We start from the raw sequence: 22,518 nt of genomic DNA on the forward strand, positions 1-22,518 counted from the left end.
CCCATCTCCATCTTATTTCTCCAGATGTCTACATAGTGGACAGGTTTTCTTCAATTATCTCTGCTTAATTTATCTGGCATGTTCACTTACATATGTGCTGAATTTCTGTTTGTACCCAAGGAAATCTAAGCATAGGCTATAAGTTCACATAACTGTGAGAGCAACACAGTATACTGAAGCAAGAGGTAGGGTCCATGTCTTCAGCATTAAAGAGCATCCACCATTCCCACCATTCTTCAACTAGTTCTTTGAAACCCATTTGGGGTTATAAGAACTCAGGCTGTGCCAGCTAAATGCAGCTCTCTGTGGACTAGAAGCAAGGAACTACATTATTCAGGAAACTGTAATAGAAGAACAAAAGACATCTGGAAATGGGAAAGGCTTGAAGAACTGTGGCTCAGTGCCCACAAACCTATCTGCCTTTGCAGATGGCTATTTTGAGGCCTTTCTAGGAATGGTTGCACTGTGTTATTTTATCAATATTTTTCATATGGAGGTATAATTTATAGTAACACCTTGGCCAGGCACAGTAGGCTTAGACAATCCATTTTCTGGATAAATGTACATGAGGACCTAAACCAAGAGGAAACAAAAGCCTGATAGTCCATCCTATTCTTTGCTAAGCTTGTTCAAAAAGCTTGCCCCAAAATCAGTACCCACCGGAATGGGTACACAAAGTGGATGCACACATACTGCATTTTGGAAATCTAGATACTAAAAAATTCAGAAGTGACAATAACTGCAACTGATGTTAATGGCTTTTATAAAAAACAGCTCAGTCCTGAAATTAAAATATGTCATACTGTTGAATCTAGCGTTAAATATGAAGTGAATTTCTCAAATTTTTAGACATCAGCAAATATGCACCTGTTATAGGCAGAAGCAAAAAGATCATCATAGAGGAATACTGCTGTGATTCACAGCTACTCCTATTTACTTTTGCTTTATTTGCTAAAAACATATTAAGAAAATTTAAATCAAGCTGTCTGAAACCGGAAAGAAAAACTTTAATCCTTCATTTTAGCTCTCTGAAATTGATTTAGCATAGCATACAGGTTTAAATATGACAAAAAATGATAGCTTAATCTTTGAGTGATTTTGCCATGTGCAGTAAACCTGGGATTACCCACTGCAGAACTGAAGTCTGAGTTTTTTGGCAGGAGAAAGCATCTTGCTCCTCACCTGCTTCAAGATTAATAATATCACTCCAACGAGATTAGAGCCATTACTCTTTCTGACCTGACCCAAATGGTACAAATGGGATTTTAAAGACAGTGCCTACTGAAAGATCCAGCAGAATGATGAGGTACACAGAATAGCTACCATGAGGAATCAGCAGTGATAGACTGTCAGTGTTATAAAGAAGATACCCTATTAGGTTTAGCTATTATCGCAGAAGAAGATTATAGTCATAGATCCTGACCTTTAATTAAATGGATAGCACAAAGACAGAGAGAGAAAGATAAACAAACTTGTGCAAAAAGTGGCAACTTTTTCTGTCTTGGTAGCAAGAACAATGTGAAGTTGAAAAGAGGGAGTGAGCAATGGGAGATTTTACAGATTGTTTTTTCTCTCATTTGGTGAAGAGGCAAAAAGTGGTGTTGACATAGAACAAGAGATCTGCTTTATTGGTTAAACAGAACAATAAGTCTGGATTTCCACAGTTAGGAAAGGAGAGAAGGAGGGAAGGAAGGAAGAAGGAAAAGGAAAAGGAGGAGGAGGAAAGGAAAGTATTGTTTACATTTTATTAGCATGTATTTTTAAGTTGTCTTTGGTTTTATTCTCTAGAGAACTGGTGTACTTGATGCTGAATATTAATAAACAATGGATAAGCTTTAGCTTTCACTTGTCCTAAATGTCACTTCCCAAGGGTCACAGTATGGCAGGATAATAATGCCCATCATCTTCTTACCTCATATTTTCTAAATAATGAAAACGATACACAATGAGAAAAATGTTGGTATCATCTGAAGGTGTCATGAAGAAAAAATATATGCCACCGTGTTTGAAATAAGTTTATTTCTTGAATTTTCATCATCCAAGGACAATCACACAGAGTATTATGTGTCTGGATCTAGTTCTAAGGTACTTGTGCTTGTTCAGGGTGCACTATAACTTACTTCATAATCAATTCTAGGATAATGTTCTATTTGTAGAACAAGCCTATGTAAGCATGAGCAGCACACAGCACAAGCAATTCTGTCAAGTATTTGTAAAAACTGTGACAAGAATTGCTGAGTTCTCATAATCAGTTGGTTCTTGATAAAAAACAAAACTATTTCATTTAATAACACTTAAAATCATGATAGATTAAGATTCTATTTGCTCTTAATCTGATTGTTTACATGAAGAAAAGCTAGAATTTAAAAAATATGGAGTTCTTCATTACTATCAATTTTAACAATATCTCCAGTCCTCCACTATAAAAGCTGCAATGTATAAAAGAGCCTCATGACCAAGAATTTTGAAGATGACAAGACTAGAAAGAGTACTAATTCAGTGAACTCAAAGATGAAGGCTTAAATACAGGACAGGAAAAATAGTTATTATTATATTTGACGAGTAATGAACATTCCCAGCTGATTTAAAACAGATTCCACAAAAATTAGAAAAAAATAGCCAACCAGCAACAAATTATATACATTAATGGAAAGTCCTATAGCACTTAACAAATATATTCTGTTTAAAATTTTATATTTATCAGGAAAGTCTAATGTAATTCACAGAAACTTTTTAAGTATTTGAATTTGAGAAGTTCCCCAGATTTTGTGAGGAAAGTGTACATTTCATAGCTGGCTTATAGCATACCTGATATAGCTGATTTTTCTTTTCCAACAAAACAAGAAACTGCTACTTAAAGCAACCTGGAAGTTTCTGCCACACCGTCTAGGACTTTGCTCAGTGGCGGGTTCTCACATTTCTGGATTTGGCTGTAACAACACAGGTTACAGTGAGTGGTACATCTTGCCCTATCCATAGAATCATGCTACTATAGAAAAGTGTAGGGGTAGTCCTGTAGCTCTAACTATAGTACTTATAGTATTTTTAGTTCCAGGTCATGACTGACATGGGAGTTGTTATATAATACAACTGTCTATTATTGTAACCCAGTGACTTTCATCTGAATAAGAAAACATTTGTAGAGTTTGAAATGAAATAACAGCAAAGATTTGTGATATTACAGGATCTATAAGGTTGGAAAAGAGCTCTAAGATCATTGAGTCCACCAATTAACCCAGCATTGCCATGCTCACCACTAAACCAGTGACATATCCACACTTTTTTTTAACAATTCCAGAGATGGTGATTCTTCCACTTCCCTGGATAGCCTATTCCAATGCTTGACCACCCTTTCAGTGAAGAAATTTTTCTTATGTCTAATCTAATCCTCCCCTGACAAAGCTATTTAATTTTCTACTATATAATAATGTAATGGCATGTGCTTTCACCTCTGGAAGCTTAACTGCATCTTTTGAACTGTTCCTCTAAATCATCCATTGTAACAAGCCCCTCGTCATTTATTTCATTTATTTTTCAGTGAATAGCAGTTTTGTTCACAAAATTACAAAATACTGACAGCCTTTCCATAACAGAATCAGAGGCCTAGAATAACAGAAACAGTTACCCTTAAGTATTGAAGTATTTGAATACCTGGGTAGATTGGCAAAATCTATCTGAAATGTGCAGTGTTCCAAACCTTTCAATTTAGTATATATCAGATATACATATGCAAATATACTCATGCATGTTCTCATTCACATAAAATCAAATTATATTGACAGATAGCTTCAATTTTCCACGGTTAAAAAAGATTGTTAATAATTATTTTAAGAATCAACAAAATTTTAAAACATGTTGCACAGAAATTTGAGTTTTGAAAGCAATTATATTTAGTACCTATAGACCCCCACCACATATTCAATTAATTTTAAACAAACCACTTCCAAAAAAAAAAAAAAAAAAGAAAAGAATTAAAGAAGACTACTAAGGCAGAGATGAGGCATCTGAAATATAAATATTTACCCATGAAAACCCTTATTCATGTGAATAATCAAATTGGCCTTCATCAAAGTACACACAAGTAAATCTTTGCAAGATCAAACTATCTTGCTGACTATCTGTAAAATCAAGGACATTCAAGAAATGAGGGACACAGAACAATGATTCCGCAGTATTAAACATTAAATCAATGATCAAATATTAAATGGAGGATTACAGAAAATGACTAAGATGCATTGCTCTTAATTGTGTAAGTTATGGACCCAATTGCTGGTTTCATTTGCAAAAGGGAAACCATTTACAAGGTTAATTGCGGTGTCACCTCACAGCCTCCAGTTCTTTTTCATGTTGTGCAAAGCAAGTGTGAACAGATGGACAAGAATAACATCTGGCAGAGAGAAGTGGGATCAATGCTGTTGACAGTCTTGACTGATTTCTTTTGGTGTGCACACAAAATAATTGGTGACAGCAAGTGCAGTCAAAAGTAAAGCTCTGAGCCTAAAGTGAACCTTTGCTGATGCTATGAGGGAAAAAACTAACTTCTGTAGCTCTCCCTGTCAAAGTTTGGAAGACATTAAGCATCTTGCAAAAAAGGTGATGATAATTGGCTTTTGTACAATATATGTCCTTAAAATGAGTGACACTGTCATGTAGTTTTCTTCATTTACATTTACTTTGATCTCTAAAACTACCAGGCTCTAATTGAAGCTCCATTTGTGGAAAGGTGTGTATGTGAACCAACTATAAGATTCTTCATTTTCATCCTGTTGGGGTATGAAGCTGGCTCCCTGCCAAGTCTCCAAATCTCACCACAAGAACTAACCCCCCCCTCCCCAGAAACCAAGGGAGAAGAGAAAAAAAAAACAAGAGAACTGAAATGAGAGACAGGCAGCTAAAGCAATATATATAAATATATTTACACTTATATTACAGTTATGTACAATTGAATATATATACAATTTCAAAAGGGACAGGGAAAGGGAAGGGGGAAGGCAAAAAAGGAACAAAACCAAAATAAAATATACACGATCAATTGCCCAAGATCTAGCAACTAAAAGAATTAGCAAAAGAATATCTTACTACCCTCCTTGAGACAACAGAAAGTCACGCTGGAACGACCGCCGGCAACTTCTGCCTCCCAAGGTTGGCAAGGCCTTACCAGGCCTCGCTCCCCAACATGACAGACTCAACAGCAGGGAACCTGCACCTCCAAAGCCGCCAGAAGGAAAGAGCGGTGAAGGCCCTTCCTCTTTTTTTCTTATACCCCGGCTTACGTAAAAGTCTGAGGGAATACTGGGTAAATCTGGGCACTTCCTTGGTTACGAACTGGTCACCAAGGAACGCCCAGACTAAACTACCACACATACCTGTATAACTCTGTTAAAATATGGTAGATACTACGAGCAACAGATCTGCAAAAAACATCCAAGACTGCTAAAGCAAACTTATAGGATGCACAATACTATATTCCAAGTTCTTTCAATTATGTAACATTACTTTTAAGCCACTCCGATATCTTGGGGAGTGGTTGTAGCAGTGAAAGACAGTCCCTATTTGTACAAAAGAACAAATGTAGCACCTGTCTTTACCAAATGCCAGAAAAAAGCTCTGGGGAATTACAAGCTAGACAACCTTACCTCAGCTCCTGGCAATCTTATCCTTATAGAAGTTATTTCCAGGCAAAAGAAAGAAAAAATGTTGTATGGAAGTTAATAGCACAGGCTTCCTGTGGGTAAATAATGCTTTACGTTCCCCTTTGTCCTACTTCTCCAGCCTCTGCTTCAGGCCTGCTCTTGAGTTTATCAGCTTCACCCCAAATCTGACATAATTTAGAAACCCGATGAGAGTGCACTCTGCTTCTTCTTATTTTTGGTTTGCTTTTTTTTTTTTTTTAATAGAAATATTGCACAGGACATATGCCAGGATATAGCCTTGTGGATTTATCTTGGAATGGGCTTCTAGGCAGGATATGAAATATTAATCACTTAGATGCTGACATTCCAGCCAGTTTTCACCCATCTGCTGGACTAGTCATCTAGATGATAGCATCCCAAGTTGGTTACGAGGATACTTGACATAAAAGAATACTTTTTTGTTAATGATTTGTTTCTAATCTTGACTTTTTTGAAAAGGTCTAGTCGTGTAATCAATTCAGAGGGTCACTTGGACTGGACTTGCTCTAGGTAATATTTTGAAAACTGGTGTAACTTAAAATTGGCATAACTTAAAAAGAAACACAGTCAATTGTTTTGGATATCTCTATCTTTGCATGTCATGTAAAGAAAATTGCTTTATGTTTTCAAGATTACCAATCACTTGTCTGTTTATATATATAATACTTCATATGAAGTATGAAGACTTTTACAACAAAAACACAGAACACAGCAAATCATTAAAATTCTTTGGTTAAATTTCTGTTGTAGAAATTATCTGTTTCCGTACTCTTCAAATAAAATTAATATTATTAAAGACCTTTTACAATTCAGTCTTTAGATCCTGAGGTCACAAGATTTTGGGTAGCTAAAGTTTACTTCTTTCAGTAGACGACTGAAAGATGTAGACGACTTCTGATTTCTGTCAGATTTTGCTTTGATAGTCCTTAAAACTTGACTTTACTACCAGATTAAAATATCTTATTGTTAATACTGCCGTGCCTTTATGGTACCAGGAAAGCTACATTGGTGCATTTACTTTTTTAGTATTTTGTGTATATTTTTCTCTTTTCCTATCTTTTCTCAAGGTAGGAAATAATTTCCCAGTTATCAATCACAAAGTAGACTGTGCCGTATGCACATGACACATGGGAGAGGAAGTTCAGGGTTGAGCTCACACCTGGTCTTAGTATTCCCTCTACAAAGTACAAATAAAGTTGTCTCTGTATTGTCAAAATAAAAAATGTTGAGTAAAACATGTGTAATTAATTATCACCAATATTCCAATCACTGGGATCCAACCAGTTACAATAGAACTTCGCCTTGTTATGTTCCTTCAACATATACCCTTTTCCCTCTGACACATATACAGGAAGGGGCTTTTATGTATTCAGCTATATACGAGAGCTGTTACTAAACAGTTTATTCTTTTCCTCTGACATTGTCTTCAATAATTTTCCCTCACATTTTTTAAACCAGCTCATCAATTCTGATTACACACAAATCTGTATGTACAAGGGGGATACACAATATGGATTATTTTCCTATATTTGCACACTTTCTGCTACAAGTGCTGTATGAATACTAATAATACAAACAAGAGAAAAAAAACTTTGCAGAAGAAGTGTGAACAGGCATATTTTTGTAAATTGCAGCAGAGAAGAATGGGTATATACAGAAAGATAAGCTTGACAAGTTGAAGGAATGGATTAGATGCTGCCATGTTTGCTGAAGACTGATAGAGGATGACAGTGGTCCAGGGTTTCTGGTACTGTGTTTCTACAACTGACAATATCCATTGGAATCTTTCACCATAGTACCAGTTACTGTAATAATACTAAATCCTTTTAGGTAGTAGTTGATAAAAATTTCTACTTCGTCTTCTCTCCCTTACTGTTTCCTTATAGTGCTCTGATATTACTAAGGCAGCAACATTTTTACCTGTGATGGAAACTGCAGCACAGTGTTGGGGCAGATTTTCTCAGAACCATATTTACTTTCTTCCTGGGACCTGCAAGATCTCACCTGAAGACCTTTGATTCTTTGCAGGGGAAGACAGAACATGCAACAGTCAGAAAGAAATGTGACTCCCATCCTTCTTGTATCCATGTAATTTCTGTAGAGAGCTCATGAGGGTAGGAAGGGAGAAGAAAAACACATTTGTTCATTATAATCTCTGGATTAAAATGGAAAAAAATACAGATTTATGCAAAGTTTGGTGAAAGAAAGATGATAAGTGAAACTCTGTAAATAGGAAAGTAAATATATTTGTGACTAAGGGATAATTATGCCAGAAGAGATGTGCTGTATGTTAACAAAGCTTTAAGTCAGGTGTGTGTATGTTATGAATTACAAAATACCACAAAAAAATAAAGTTCTGTGTTGAAGAGGATTTGAATGCAATATTGGTGTTTTAGTATATGTTATCTAACATGGTAACAATGAGTGAGAAAAATAAGAAACATTTGACAACATTTAAGTGTATAAACCAGGTTATTTTGATGAATTTAGGTGGACTGAGTCAGTGTCATAATGCAACATGGTGCAATGATAACATTCTTGTTAGCATCAATGGACATTTGTCGAACCAGCCAGTTAGAGACTTCAAGATCTGGTACAGTCTTTAACTAGCTCTTGAGAATTGTTAAAAGCATTATTCCAGACAAAAATGTCAAATGGAAGTGCTATAATAGTGGCAATAAAGCAGTGAATTCTAATCATTACAGGAAAACAAACAAACAGAAACTCAACAAAGCAAAACAAAACAAAACAAAACAAACAAAAAAAAACCCCCAAAACCCAAAAGTGATTTGTTTAGTAGTAGTAAATATTAAAAGTAGTCTAATATTAAAAGGGGAATGAACAAAATGAGGAAGAAGAAAATCAAAAGGCACAGTCAAAAAAGAAAAGACCAGAATGGTACACAGATGACGATCATTGCTACTACAGAGGAACAATGGTATAAACCACAAATTAAGTATGACTTTAAAAGAACTCAATAAAAACTAATGTGATCAAATTGAAGTATTGGAAAATTATTACAAACATAGACATCCTTCACAAAGAAAAATCTGTATCTTAATGGGGAAAACTGAAAAGAACTAACTTTGACGACTTAAAAGCAAAATAATGTGCATGAGAAAAGATTTTTATAGGCAGATTTCTCATCCCAACATACTTTAAAATACCACAGAAGCATAAGTTGAAAGTATAAGGCACTAGGTTGTGAAGCTTGTAAATTATGATGCTATAAAAGGAAACTAAATTCTTTGCAAGACTAATTAACATTTTTCATTGGTTTACACAGAAGGATTTTGCTAGGTTGTCACAGTGATGATTTCTCCTTGTACTTACAGTGATGAACTGTGAAAAATTGAAATGTTGGTAGAAATGGCTTTACAACAAATTGCTAAATTTTATAGCTAGAAATTGCCAAGTATTTTTAAGAAACATTAATTTAAGATTAAAAAAGCTCTCTATAGTGCACAATCGGCTGTTTACCTCAGCTTTAACATCAAGGGAATAGAAGTTAGTTTTTAAAAATAAGTTACGTTTACAAAAAGTGCCATAGCCAACAAAACAGAAGAGTGAGGTCCCCACAGAGTGAAAGCTGGAAAAATGGAAGCCATGACCACAAAATTATTGAGACTCATAAGATATCAAAAGTGACTACAGACTTCTGTGGGCAGTTTTCAAGGCCACGGGGATCCAGCTGGTCTCCTCAATCCTACCACTGAGGGGAAAAGGTGTGAGAAGGGCACTAATAGAGCAAGTCAATAATTGACTGCAGAACTGGTGCTGTCTATGTACTAATGCACTTAGTATGGGGAATAAATGTGAGTTAGAAATCTGCATGCAGTTACTGAACTATAATCTTGTTGGGGTCATGGAGGCATGGTGGATGGCTCCCATGAATGGAGTGTTACAATAGAGGGATACAGGCTCCAGTAAGGGACAGTAAGAAGGACAGTAAAGGAAGACGAGGAGTGAGGATTGTCCTTAATGTGATGAAGCAGCTGGTCTGCATGGATCTCTCCCTGAGGATGGACGAGGAGCCAAGAGATTATGGGTTAGGAATAAAGAGAGGACAGGCAAAGCTAACATGATAATGGGTGCCTGCTAGAGGCCATATGATGAGAAAGAACCAGTGGATGAAGCAAAGAGGTATGAGCAGCATCACATTCACAGCCCCTGGTCCTGGTTAACTGCATGATATCTGTTGGGGGGTGAACACAGCACGACATTAGGAATCCAGAAGTGCATTTATGACAAATTCTACCTCCAAGTAATTGAAGAACCAGTGAGAAGTGTCCTGTTGGACTTTATATTCACCAAAACTGAGAGGTTTGTTAGGAAAGTGAAGAGCAAAGGCGATTTGACTGTGTGACCAGGAGAGTGTGCGGTTCAGTATCCTGGGGCCAGTGAGGAGAGTGAAAAACAAGCTCACAACACTGGACTTCAGGAGAGAAGATTTTGGCCTCTTCAAAGATGTGATTGGAAGATGCCCATGAGATAAAGCCCTGGAGGGAAGGGGAGCCCAAGAAAGCTGGTTAATATTCAAGGGTCATCTTCTCCAAGCTCAAGAGAGCTCCATACCAAAGAAAAAATGTCAGTTAAAAATGCTAGGAGGCCTGCATGGATGAATAAGGAACTCCCTAGACAAACTCTAACACAAAAAGGAAGCCTACAGAGGATGGAAGCAAGGACAGGTGACCTGGGAGGAATATAGAAGGCATCCGGGGATGAAGTTATGAAAGCTAAAGCCCAAATGGAACTGAATATTGCCAGGCATGTCAAAGACTAGAGGAAAGGCTTCTATAAGTACACAGGCAACAAAATGAGGAACTAGGAAAAATGTGCACCCATTGTTCAATGAGTCAGGGGACGTGGTTACACGGAAAGTGCAAAAGGCGGAATCACTGAAATGCCTTCTTTGCCTCAGTCTTTTCTAGCAGGACTGGTCTTCAGGAATACTAAGTATCAGAGATCAGGAGGAAACACTGGAAGAAAGATGATATAACCCTGGTGGAAGTTGAATAGGTTAGGGAAGACTTGGGCAAACCAGGCACACATGTGTCCACGGGCCCTGATGTAATGCACTACAAGTGTTAAAGAACCTGTTAGACATCACTGGAAGGCAAATCAATAGTCTTTGATTAACCATGGTGACTGGGAGAAGCACGTGAAGACGAGGAAAGCTAATGTCACCTTCTTACGGAAGAAGGAAGACCCAGGGAATTACAAGTTAGTCAGCCTCATCACATTTCCTAGGAAAGTGATGAAACAGCTAATCCTGGAAATCATTTTTTGGGTACATGAAGAGTAAGAAAATCATCAGAAGTAGTCAGCATGGCTCCACGATGGGAAAGTCATGCTTGACCAACTGGATAACCTTCTACAGTGAAATGACTGGTCTGTTACTCGAGAAGAGAGCAGTGGGCATTGTCCACTGGGACTTCAGTAAGGCCTTTGACACTGTCTCCCATAAGATCTACAGAAAGAATGTTGATATACAAGCTGGATGAGCAAACAGTAAGATGTATTTAAAACTGGCTGAAAGGCCAGGATCAGAGGGTGATGACTAGCAGTGCAAAGTCTGTTTGGAGGCGAGTGACTTTCACCCTACCCCAGGGGTCAGTACTGGATCCAGTCCTGCTTAACATCTTCATTAATGATTTGGATGATAGGCAGGGCATGCCCTCAAAGAATTAGTAGCTGATACACCAGAGGGCCGTGCTGCCATCCAGGTGGATCTCAACTGTCTAGATAAATAGGTCAACAGGATACTCATTAAGTTAAACAAGGAGCAGTGAAAAGTTCTGCCTCTGGGAAACGACAACCACATGTGCATGTGGAGCTGGGAGCTACCCAGATAGAAAGTAGCTTGTCAGAACAGGATCTTTGGGTCCTAGTAGACAAGATGAGCTTGAGAAGTCCCTTCCAACCTCAAACATTCTGTGATTCTGTGAAAAGGTCCTGTACTAAGACAGATAAACAAACCCACAAGCGGTCAGTGAAGAAATGAACAGTCATATAAAGTTTATAAAACTAGTGAAATATTTGGAGTTCATCTAAAAGAGATAGCGAGGTCTTGCAGAAAGGTCTCAATACAGCGTGGCTGAATGACATTGTGATGAAGCATATCTGTTCAATATAAGGAACACAAAATTGAGTTGCATGGAATTCTGATCTAGCCATACATAAGCACTAACACCTTCTAGACAGTTTACTAGGATCAGAATATACAAATGGAATGTACATTGGGTCTTCAAGCATTTCTCATGGACTGCTTTTAGCTTCATTAGTGGGACAAGACAGGTAGGAAAACGCCTGCAGCCATTCATATAAGAGCCAGCCTCTTTGGGCAGGCCAAAAGCTCCTGAAAAAATTGCACACTAATTCTTTGGATAGCAGTGCCTTTGGGTGAAACATCCAGTGACTCAGGACTACCCTGTTTATGAACCTAATTTCTAATGAAATCAAAGCAAATGCATCTGTTCATAAAGCCACCACCTACCTGGCACTTGCCAATGAATCCAGTGCTAAAATGCTTTGTGAGCAATTGCCCTGAATCTAATCGGTTACACAGAATATAACCCTTAGTGTTTCATGACCTAAAAGGCTCAATCCTCCTTTCTCCCATTTTAGTTTTGATAAACAAAATTTTATTTTCTGTGAATATTTTCACTTCGGTTTGTGATATCCAGTTCTACAGCAAGTAACAATACAGCAGTAAGTACCAAATGGCACCATCTTGTTAGAGTGAAATCTGTTCTAGAAAAACATGATTTTGGAAGAGATTTTGTAGGAGAGACATGTTTGCTTCATTAATTTTGGTGCTATGGCCAAGAATCTGTTCAGTGTAGAAAAATATAAGGAAATAGGCTAGAGGATCTTAAGCACTATATACACAGGGGATTGATATCTTTGCTACTACATATATACTAGCCTTTTCACATGTATCATCCTAACAAAATTGATAAAGCTTTTTTTTAGTTTATTTTTTGCTTTCACATTATAATAAGCTTAAAGAACAAAACAAAAAAAATGTATCTTGCTTTCACAGAGTATAATATTTGTCAGATTACAAATGACAGTGTAGCCTGCTGATTTTGAATCCTACTTCACAGGAACTGTGTCATCCTTTCCTGTTTTGTCTAAGTCAATAAGTATTCTTACTAAACAGTCTAGGAATTTGCAGCCTCAGTTACACACACATAGTGACTGGATCCTTTCCGTAAGTGCAAGAGCAGTTAAAGATTCATTTCTGTAGGTAGCATTGTACTGAACAAGTGAATAGAGAATAACTACATAGCTTGTCAACAGGATGTGTTCTAGAAAAAAAAAAAAATAAAAAAAAATAAATAAATAAAATTCAGCTTTCCAGTAGAGGCCATTTTAAATAGAATGGCAGCACTATTGAATGAAGCAGCTAGTAACAGAGACCCAAGACTCCCCTTTGTGGATGAAAGTCTAAAAGGAGTATGGACTTATCTATTGTTTATAAAATGTGCTCACTTATCCAACTAAGAACAGGTACTTTATACTTTGACATATCAAGCTAAAAGTAATTTGCCAGTGGAAATCTGCAAACATTGCTTGCAAAGTCTGGGCAGCACAACAATTATGGTGACAGGTAATATGGTATTCTGGAGCCTTCTCAGGGAAAGAATTTCTACTCAGTGTCAAATGGACACTTGTCAAGCCAAGATGAATGTGCATACTTAAAAGAAAGTCATCCATCTAACTTGATAACTTCTGTAGGCTGAACAAATTCAATATGCTTCAGATATAATAGTTCAAGTAAATGTGTGAAGCGCCATATGGAAGAAGTGAACACCTGCTGCAAGGTGTCACCTAGCAATATTGCATGTGTCTGATGGAAGATTGCTGACATAATTCACAGAAGGGACAGAGTTTGTCTCCTATAGATGAAGAAATGATGGTGATGTGACTCACAGGGGACTTGAAAAAAGAGCCGATCTAAAATCTGTCACTTTTAGTAATGTACCTCAGCAACTGCAATTGCCATTTTTTGCAAGGTACTTTTTTTAACTGTTGTCAGATGCATGATCTTCTTTTGCCCTTTGGTTTCATGAGGATGAACGAACAAAATTTTTCTATGGCATATGATCAGGCACTTTAAAAATTACACTGAAGCCTTCCCAGCGAAGTCTTTCTTCTCCTTGCTTATACAGTCTGACTATACTCATATTTATATGATAAAGAACAGTTATGATAGAGAACGTAAAGTCATGCCCTACTTTATAAATTGTTTAGGGAAGGTTCTGTGTTCCTGGAAAGTAAAAGGAACACAAAAAGCTCTCCGCACAATATGATAACATTAATTAAAAAAAGGAAAGTATTGTCACATAGGACTTACTCATATAAAGGGCACAGAGGTCTCTGAGGGGAGGAACTAGAGGGAGGAGTAACACTGTTCTCAGAATAAGGATACCTTATTCTGAGAGAATGGCCAACAAGGGAAAGTTTCCAGGGAAGCCCAAGATGTGCAGCATATTAAGTGAGTGGATAATTATTAGTCCTGTAGTTGTTATAGTGAAAAAGAAGATTCCTATTGTTTGTATGAAAAAGAAAAGTTTTCTAGCAGTGTTTTTAAGGAAGAACATTTACACTTTGGGCAAAGAACAGCCTAGCATTTAAACTAGCATCTGAACATTTTTTCTGTGTTATGGTTTATGGGGAGGATTTTTCTTTCTTTTAGCTAAGCATATCAAGCTTGGTGAGAATTTATATGAGAGCAAGTGAAGAAAAAAGCATAGACTGCAGGAAGATGACAAAGGCAAATGGTGCTCCCACTATTCATTCCAGGTTTTGTTCTTTATTTAGTTGGATTTATGTCATGAAAAGAAAAAAAAAAAAGCTGTGTATAAAGCCTTGGGCTCTCCTACTTAATCTTTCAATGGTATTCTACATCCAGCAGGCTTAAAAAAACAAACATTCAGCATGAACAAATCAACTCAGGTTAGCCAGCCAGTGAATGACATAAACCCCAGTATTTTCACTAACAGTTGTCTCCTGAAAAATAGCACTGCCTCTCTCTGAAAAATCCTTATACACAAATGGCTTTGGCTGTGTTCCTGGACTGTTCCTGAATAAAATTAAGTCATAGAGAACCAGGAGTACTTATAAAGCATATCCTGCAGAGAACCTCTTAGATAATCAGGTCTCTGATTTAGGACTAGAGAGACAATGACTGGCAAGTATGAATATTCAGCATAGATCCCCTTAGACAAGCACCCTGCTTGGTCTTTTGTCTTCTCTGCATGACTAACTTTAATCTGTAGTGATAAATTATGCATTGTAGTACCCTAATGTTTAAAAGGCTCTGGACAGCAGGGGCCAGATCTAAAAGTAAAGCCTGATGTAACTCTGTAGCAGCTAGATATTAGCGATACAAAACTGACTCTCATACACTTCAGTGTGACCATCATCAACTGGTAACTGAGTACCAACAACCTAACTTATTTCAAACTGACTAAAAGACCAATCCTCAAGGAGCTGTTTGTAAGGAAATGGCTGAATCTTGCCCTGCTGTTTCCTGACTATTGCTATGTTGACCACTTTTACCTACTATGTCGTACGACCATCTTGTTTAATTTATTTTCTTCTTATTGGAAATCTCTGGTTTAATTAATTCTCATACTTTTTCATGCATGATTGTAAGTGTATTTGTATATATGTGAATGTGTCTGTCAGAAAATATTACTGTGAGGTAAATATGCATGACTGCTTAATTCCAAGAAAATAACCTATGCATCATCTGGCAAGGTATAAGTGCACAGAGGTTATTATGAACCCTGCAGCTACATCAATTTGGTAAAGTTTTCATAAATGCGTGTCTGCGTTAATAAGGAAACAATTTCTTTCCCTTTTGTGTTGCTTTTGTTTTGCAATTGCACTCCTTCTGTGTCTACATAATGAAGAAGGTCCATTTATACGAAGAATGAAAAAGTGCAATGAGTCATCAAAATAGGGTAATTTTATAAAGAAAAGGTTGTTTTGTAATAATTTGTTTCAGAGTTGGAAATAATTGGAAGCAATGCTCTGAAGACTTTCCATAAATATTCTTGGTAAAGGAATTATTGTTATTTTGGAAATTAATCTAATTTTTGTCTACATATTGTCATTTATGTGAATAAGACTTGTCAGCTTGATTTGTTACAATGCCTGAATTGCTTGCTTAATCCCCAAAATATAAATAAAACATTTAATTGCTTTAACTGTGAGTGTTAACCTTTTCAGTACTGCTCTCTGAGTGTGCATTTCAGGAGGAAGTTTTATTATTGGTTTTACACCTTTCAAAGTGTGTTCACAGTTAAATTGTTAAAAAATATGAAAAAGATGCATTAAAAATGACATGTCAAAGAATCCTAGGATGTCAGGAACAATACTGCATAGAAATTGAGCTCCTTTCACACCAAACTTTTCCATGAGACTCACAAAGAACATGTGATTTTTGCAAGTCAACTCCATTAGCTATAGCCAGCTGATCACAGAGATCAAACTTACAGATGGGGTAGATAATCAGATAATTCTAGTCAAGGAGTCTGGGAGTTTTACATTAAACTCTGTGTTTTGTACTGTCCCTGAAACCGAACCACAAAGAGGAACAATTCAGATTAACAGTACTTCCCATATGAATGTCGTCTAGATAGAAGTACTACAGACTGAGAAAGAATAAATACTTCATAAAGATTTTTGCCAGTAAAAGAGAAGCATCCAGCATAGTAGCCCTGTCCTCTGAAATAGAAAAACAGGAGCAATCTTCAGTGACTATTTTGCCTTCACGCTCAAACAATTCTGAGACCAGATAAATAAAAGATGGGGTGGAGCAACCATATTTTTCAATGATATTCACAGTTGTTCAGCATCAGTAGAGCTACTTTATTAGTACACTGGCAGCTGTTGCAGCAGAACTAGTAAATGAGAAGCAAAAAACTCAGGAGGGTTATCAGCTGAACTACAGCTTAAGAAAACACACAGGGTATCTAAATATGTCAGTGAAAAACACTGCAGTATGAGCACTTGAGTTTAACTTCTCTGAGAAGCAGGAATGGTGTGCACAGCCAGCATGCTAGTGATATTTGAAATTTTGCTTTATGATGACCTTATTTGATCAATTTATTTTAAAAGAATTGTCACATATTATTTAGATGCGCAATGGCATAAAAAGAAGTTTGGTACAATCACCCAGCTGCTTTTGTAGAGCTACTAAAGAGTGCCCAAATATTAATTAAGTTTCTTTTTCTTTTGTTTGCCTCTGGCTATACTGATGGAATATCTACATATATTAATTCAAAATATAGAACATCAGAAAGTAGTCCATTTACACTACACGATAAAACAAGGATTATTTTGTTGCAATAATCTGTAGTAAAACTAAATATCTCTTTATTTCTTATTACATTTATGTAACTGAATGACATGAACTGCAATTTAGAATATTTTTTATGCAAGAATTCTCTGCTAAAGCCATGTGAAAAAAACCCGATAGATGAATACTGTGTAGTAAATACTGTTTCATTGCTGCCTGGTAGTAACATTTCAGGAAATACTGAGTTTAAAAACATCTGTAGCTGTAATGCTAATATATGGTAATGCAACTTTATCTTATAAACATTTTATTTTGTTAGAGAAGATGTTAAAGCTGTCTATATGCAGACTTGGCTTTCAGAGAAGACTCATATCGCTATACTTTATTCATTTGCCTCTTTCCTGAGTTACTGCAAAAACCAGAAACGTGATTCTGCTGGAGTTAGACTGCTGGAAAGATTCTATGATCAGCGACATTGTAGTATTTTTAGGCTGGCAAATTATACTACTAGTTAAGTTTTCATATGTCTAATGGAAATTACTTTCTCAAGTTCAAAGTGTTCTGTTTGAAGATTTTAACGGTGTGAACAGAACACAAGAATCAAAGAAAATACTATATATTTGTTCTGCAAAACTCAGACCAGCTTAATTAATTTTATAATTTTAAAGCATGCTTATGACATGGACCTTAATGATGTTGAACTATTAGCTAGCCAGATCAATGAAATATTAGTGATGTATTGTAATAGCATATATCTCTTCAAAACCTGCCTATAAAAACACTTATTTGTAGCCTTAGGAGCTAGAAATGCCTTGAAAATCCCATGGAACACAGTTAATGTTCTTTGCTTTTAGGAGCAGTATTTGTTATGATAGTGAGCCTAAGGGAAGGTTAATTAAAGTCATTAGAGACGTCTCAAAAACATTAAATATCAAGGCAACTCCAAAACCTGGTGAAAGAGAGAAAAGGGGAGCCCGTCCTATCAATGGTGCTATTCTCAATATACAATGACTGGTACTTGCATGTGCCTTATTATCAGGCAGATGAAGTGAAGTGACCTGGAGCAAGGCTCAAAGGACAGCGGGAGATGCAGTTAGTTCCCAGTTGCCTCTTCCTTGTATTGTGATTCTTGCATTTGGAGTGTGCAGCAGCACCCTCACTATTCTTTTTCTTTCCTTCCCCTCCCTGTAGGACAAAGCTTCATGCAGGTAAGGCTGGCTGGCACAGGTCAGGGGGCAGCTCTTTGAGGGAAGATAAGATAGAGCCAAGGGTGACCATGAGACAAGTAGGGCTGACACCACCTTCAAAAGGAGCAAGAGGCTCCGGCACATGAATAGGCTAGCAGGGCAGGGCTTCTGGCAATAACAGGTCCCACTGCCAGCCTAATGACCAGCAGGCAAGCAGGAGAGGGTTGCAGGTCCTAGCTCAGTGCAGGAAGAGCAAGAAGAAAGCCTCAAGCAGCCTGGAACACCACTGGCCGTCACTTGCCCATGGTGTAGCTCAGCTGAGTTTGGGACCTCAGGCTGGAGGTACTCTGGCGTTCCTGTACAGGGGCACAGGGGTGGAGGTTCCAGGAGTGGTGGTCAGAAAAAATAAGGACCAGTGGTGCTCTCGGGGGTCTGAGCTTCTGTGACTGAGCTGGTTGTTATTTCAGAAAAATCACCTTTTTTAGAAAAATAATTTTAAGTATTTCGTTCCTCTGGTGTTTCCTCCTGCAAGCACACTGGCTTATGTGGAAGAAGAGCCTGGGAGAAGTTCAAAGTAAGGAGAATGGCTACATGCAAATGGCTCCTTCACCAATTTACTGAGCTGTTGAACCCTGTGAACAAGGATTTCATCCTTCCTTTAAGTGTATACATTGACTTTTCTTTCAGTGTATGTATATGCCTTCCCTTCATTATGGGACTACCTAAAATAAAATTTGTTAATACTGGTTGAAATACAGAAGAACTTCTCAAAGCCAGCGAAATCCCAGGCTACTACTAGAGGAAACTAGGAGAATTTTTTAAATCCTTTTCTAAACTGAATACGTCCAAGAGTTTAGATTTTACTTCATCGTTTTTTTATTGAGAGGTCTCATTGTACTAGGAGCTTTCTAGAGAAAAAGACTCAGATATGAACTTCAGGCAATGCCTGATAATAAAAATACTCTTTTTTTTCCCCTCTGGTTATGATTCAGTGCTGCTGCTGCCCTGATCTACTTCATGAAGAGGTCTCTTTACCTGAATTATTCTCTAGTGACACTTGATAGAGTTGCAAAGGAAATATCACAGTATCAAGCTTCACTAAGTCAGCTTAAATGGATAGTATAGAAAGAAAATGCAGAGTTAAAGGCTAAAACTCATTAATTCACCACATGTTGTTAAGTGAACAGTGTAAGAGTGGGATCATGCATACATGCCAGTAAGGATCTCACATATTTTCCCTGGTTATTAAAGATTCATTGCTGTCACCATTAACCTGGTGGGTAAATATGTGAAAGTCATTTCACCTCCACATGAGTCTCCCATTTTCTGGGCTTTACCTTATGTTTGTCTTACCTGGCAAAATTGTAAGCAGCATGGGATACACCTCTCAGTCCTTGTCCACAAATAGCCTTTGCACAGGTATAACTACTTCAGGGAAGAGTAAAATTTGCACATATAATTCTTTTTGCATAGGATTACGATATATTTGTCCAAGCATTTTTATGGCCATTTAATGTTTCCATGCCATGCGGCTCATTGTGTTTATGTTGTTCAGTTTAAACAACACAACTGTTGCATATATATTATGCTTTTCTATGTTTTCTATGGTATTTAGTGCATTGGGGACTAAATGCAGCTGCAAGGCAACTAACAATAATTACTATTAGGAATAAAGGCAATTGCTAAGCACTTTGTACACTTGTAATACTGCATAAAAAGCATAAAAACCCATGTTCCCTACCACAAAATGCAATTCATCTCTAGCCACAAAGAGTATTAGTATAAACCATGCACATCTATAGTGTCACGTTTACAAAACTATTTTAATGCATGGTTCCTCTGTTATAGAATTGTAATGGAGGCTTACATAAAATAAAAAAATAATTCCTCTTAGAAGTTTATGAGATTTGACTGTTCCATTGGAGCCATTATGGTTTATCATGTATTTAAGGACTTCTAAAATATGAATTATTGATAGGCTCCAAGGGGCAATGTTTCCTTATCATTTATAAATATTTATTTGCTGAGTTTCAGAATGGGTATTACTGAACTCATATAGACCATAATGGCTCCAAGTGGTCTATAACACAATAGAATAAGACATTTTAAAAATCCTATCTCTTATTTGATGTACTGGAAGCACAATTAAATGCTATTAAAATCCAGGAAAGGGGGTAACTTGGTTATGATGAAGCAGGTATTCTTGAAACCAGCCTGGTTTTCAATGCACATTAAAATAAAGTCTCCAATTTACCTGCTTAACAATATTTTCAGGTATTTCCACTATCAACACATTCACTGATACTTCCCTATCTTGCACACATTTCAGAGCCTGCTTTTTCAGTTTGACCTTACTGAACACACTCTTTCTTCTTTTTATATTTGATGTTGTGTTTATGTATGTGACAGTAGGTATCTGCAACATCAAAGGACAAATTGTGCTTAAAAAGCCTGTTAAAGTAGTATCAGAGTTACTTAAAATTTGAGGGTGAATATTTTGACATGCAGTCTGCATATTGCACTAGGTCAGGAGCTCCTCTGATCAGTTGAAGTTTTAATTTATTTTTTTTATTGTGGGAACTGGTGTTTATGGTCTCTCTTTGTGCTACTGAGTTAAATTATTTTCTAAAAATGACACTAAGAGTTTCTATGCTATAAAACCTGTCTCCTTTATAATTTGTTGCTACCCATCCCGACAAGCCTTTTTTCTCAGTGTGAAGTAATCTTAATAAACCGAAACTTCTGAATAAACTTCTGAAATGCAGACTTGGATGTGCCTATTTCTTTTAACTCCACATGCTGTACATCACATTTCTTTTTACTGGAAGCAAGACTCAGTGAGGGATTCATACAGTTTATATTTTGCATGGTTATAATATAAAATAAATATTAGGAACACTAGCTGCTAGGGCTATGTAACTGAAAAGAGGGTCTGGTGTGACATTTTGTGATGACAAATAGAGAAGACTCATTGATTTATTTAGGAAATCAAACATTTTGAGGTGCTCTGTAGCTGGACACCATTTCCCTAATGTACAAAGGCAACATGATATTTATAGTAACAATAAAAGATGTCTCTTGAAATCTGAAAATGTGTTTTTATTCTTTTTCAGATTCAGGGTAAAACTATAGATTGTCATCATAGAATCCAAGAAAGTCTATTTATATTCTATTATCATAGAATTCAAGAAGATCTATTAAACATCACGCCTGGTATTTGAATTATAAAAAAGTTCTGCCTAGATGTATTTTCAGTAGTATTTATAATAATTTATAAACCAGCAGAATTTCTATTGAAGAAAAAAGAAAATGGAATAATCGGTGTGTCCATGCCATAAATCTCAGATTAAAAGAGCTGGAGTATTAAGCAAGATAGTTTGATACATGCTTACCACTTAGTCAGACAAATATTTTAAAAATGTAGGGACCAGATTCTTCCCTCATACTCAGTGATAGTATGCAGCAATAGTATGTAATTCCAGTACAACTTTCTGATTTTATTCGGATTTCTTACTGGGGCTAGCACTATACACTATGAACAGATGTGCCATAATTAAGGCTTAATATCATGTTCTTCAAGGAAAACATTCAGATTAGACATTATGCTTCCCATCCTGTGCTGTTATTCCATTTTGAGATTTTGAGTAATTGTGCATTCATGATTAAAGAAGACCACATGTTTCATATTCCTTATTATTCCAAAATGCAAGTAGGTATCACTGGAAATATAAAGCATGAAACACTTGTAGCATTAACACTATCGACACTCTGAAGTGTGACAAACTCGTGAATTAAATTTCTGAGTGAGTGTTTATGCAGTGTGTGAGGGAAATTAACCTATTCCCAGCCCTTGTTCTACTGGAAAGCTCAAAATATCTCTCCTGAAAGAGTAAAAGAAGTGCCCTAGAAGGCTCTTTTCAAGCAGTTAAAAGTGTGAGACATCTGACACTGAATTCTTTTAGGATCTCATACGAAAAACTTCTTGAAGAACACTGTTTGAAGTAAAGGCTTCATTTCTGAGTCATCAGGGTTTTGGGGATGAACTCAGCAGCTTTCATCTGATTAGGCTGGAAGTCTAGCTACTGGCACAGTTTGCCCATTTCTGCAACTTTACACTTACGCACATTAATTATCCAGGGAAGAAGCAATTATGAGATTGTAGAAGAGGTTCAGTGGAATAAATAGAAGAAAAGATGTTTGAGATTTGTTTGTTCACTTGTTTAAGTAAGACTGTACAGGACATCAAATGTAGTAGAAAAGAGAATAATGAAAATAATAAATAAAATTAGTAACACATTATACAAAGAAATTGGCAACAAAAGTGTCAAGAATATCATTCTGA

Source organism: Pseudopipra pipra, chromosome 1, assembly GCF_036250125.1.
Source record: "Pseudopipra pipra isolate bDixPip1 chromosome 1, bDixPip1.hap1, whole genome shotgun sequence".
Classification (NCBI taxonomy): domain Eukaryota; kingdom Metazoa; phylum Chordata; class Aves; order Passeriformes; family Pipridae; genus Pseudopipra; species Pseudopipra pipra.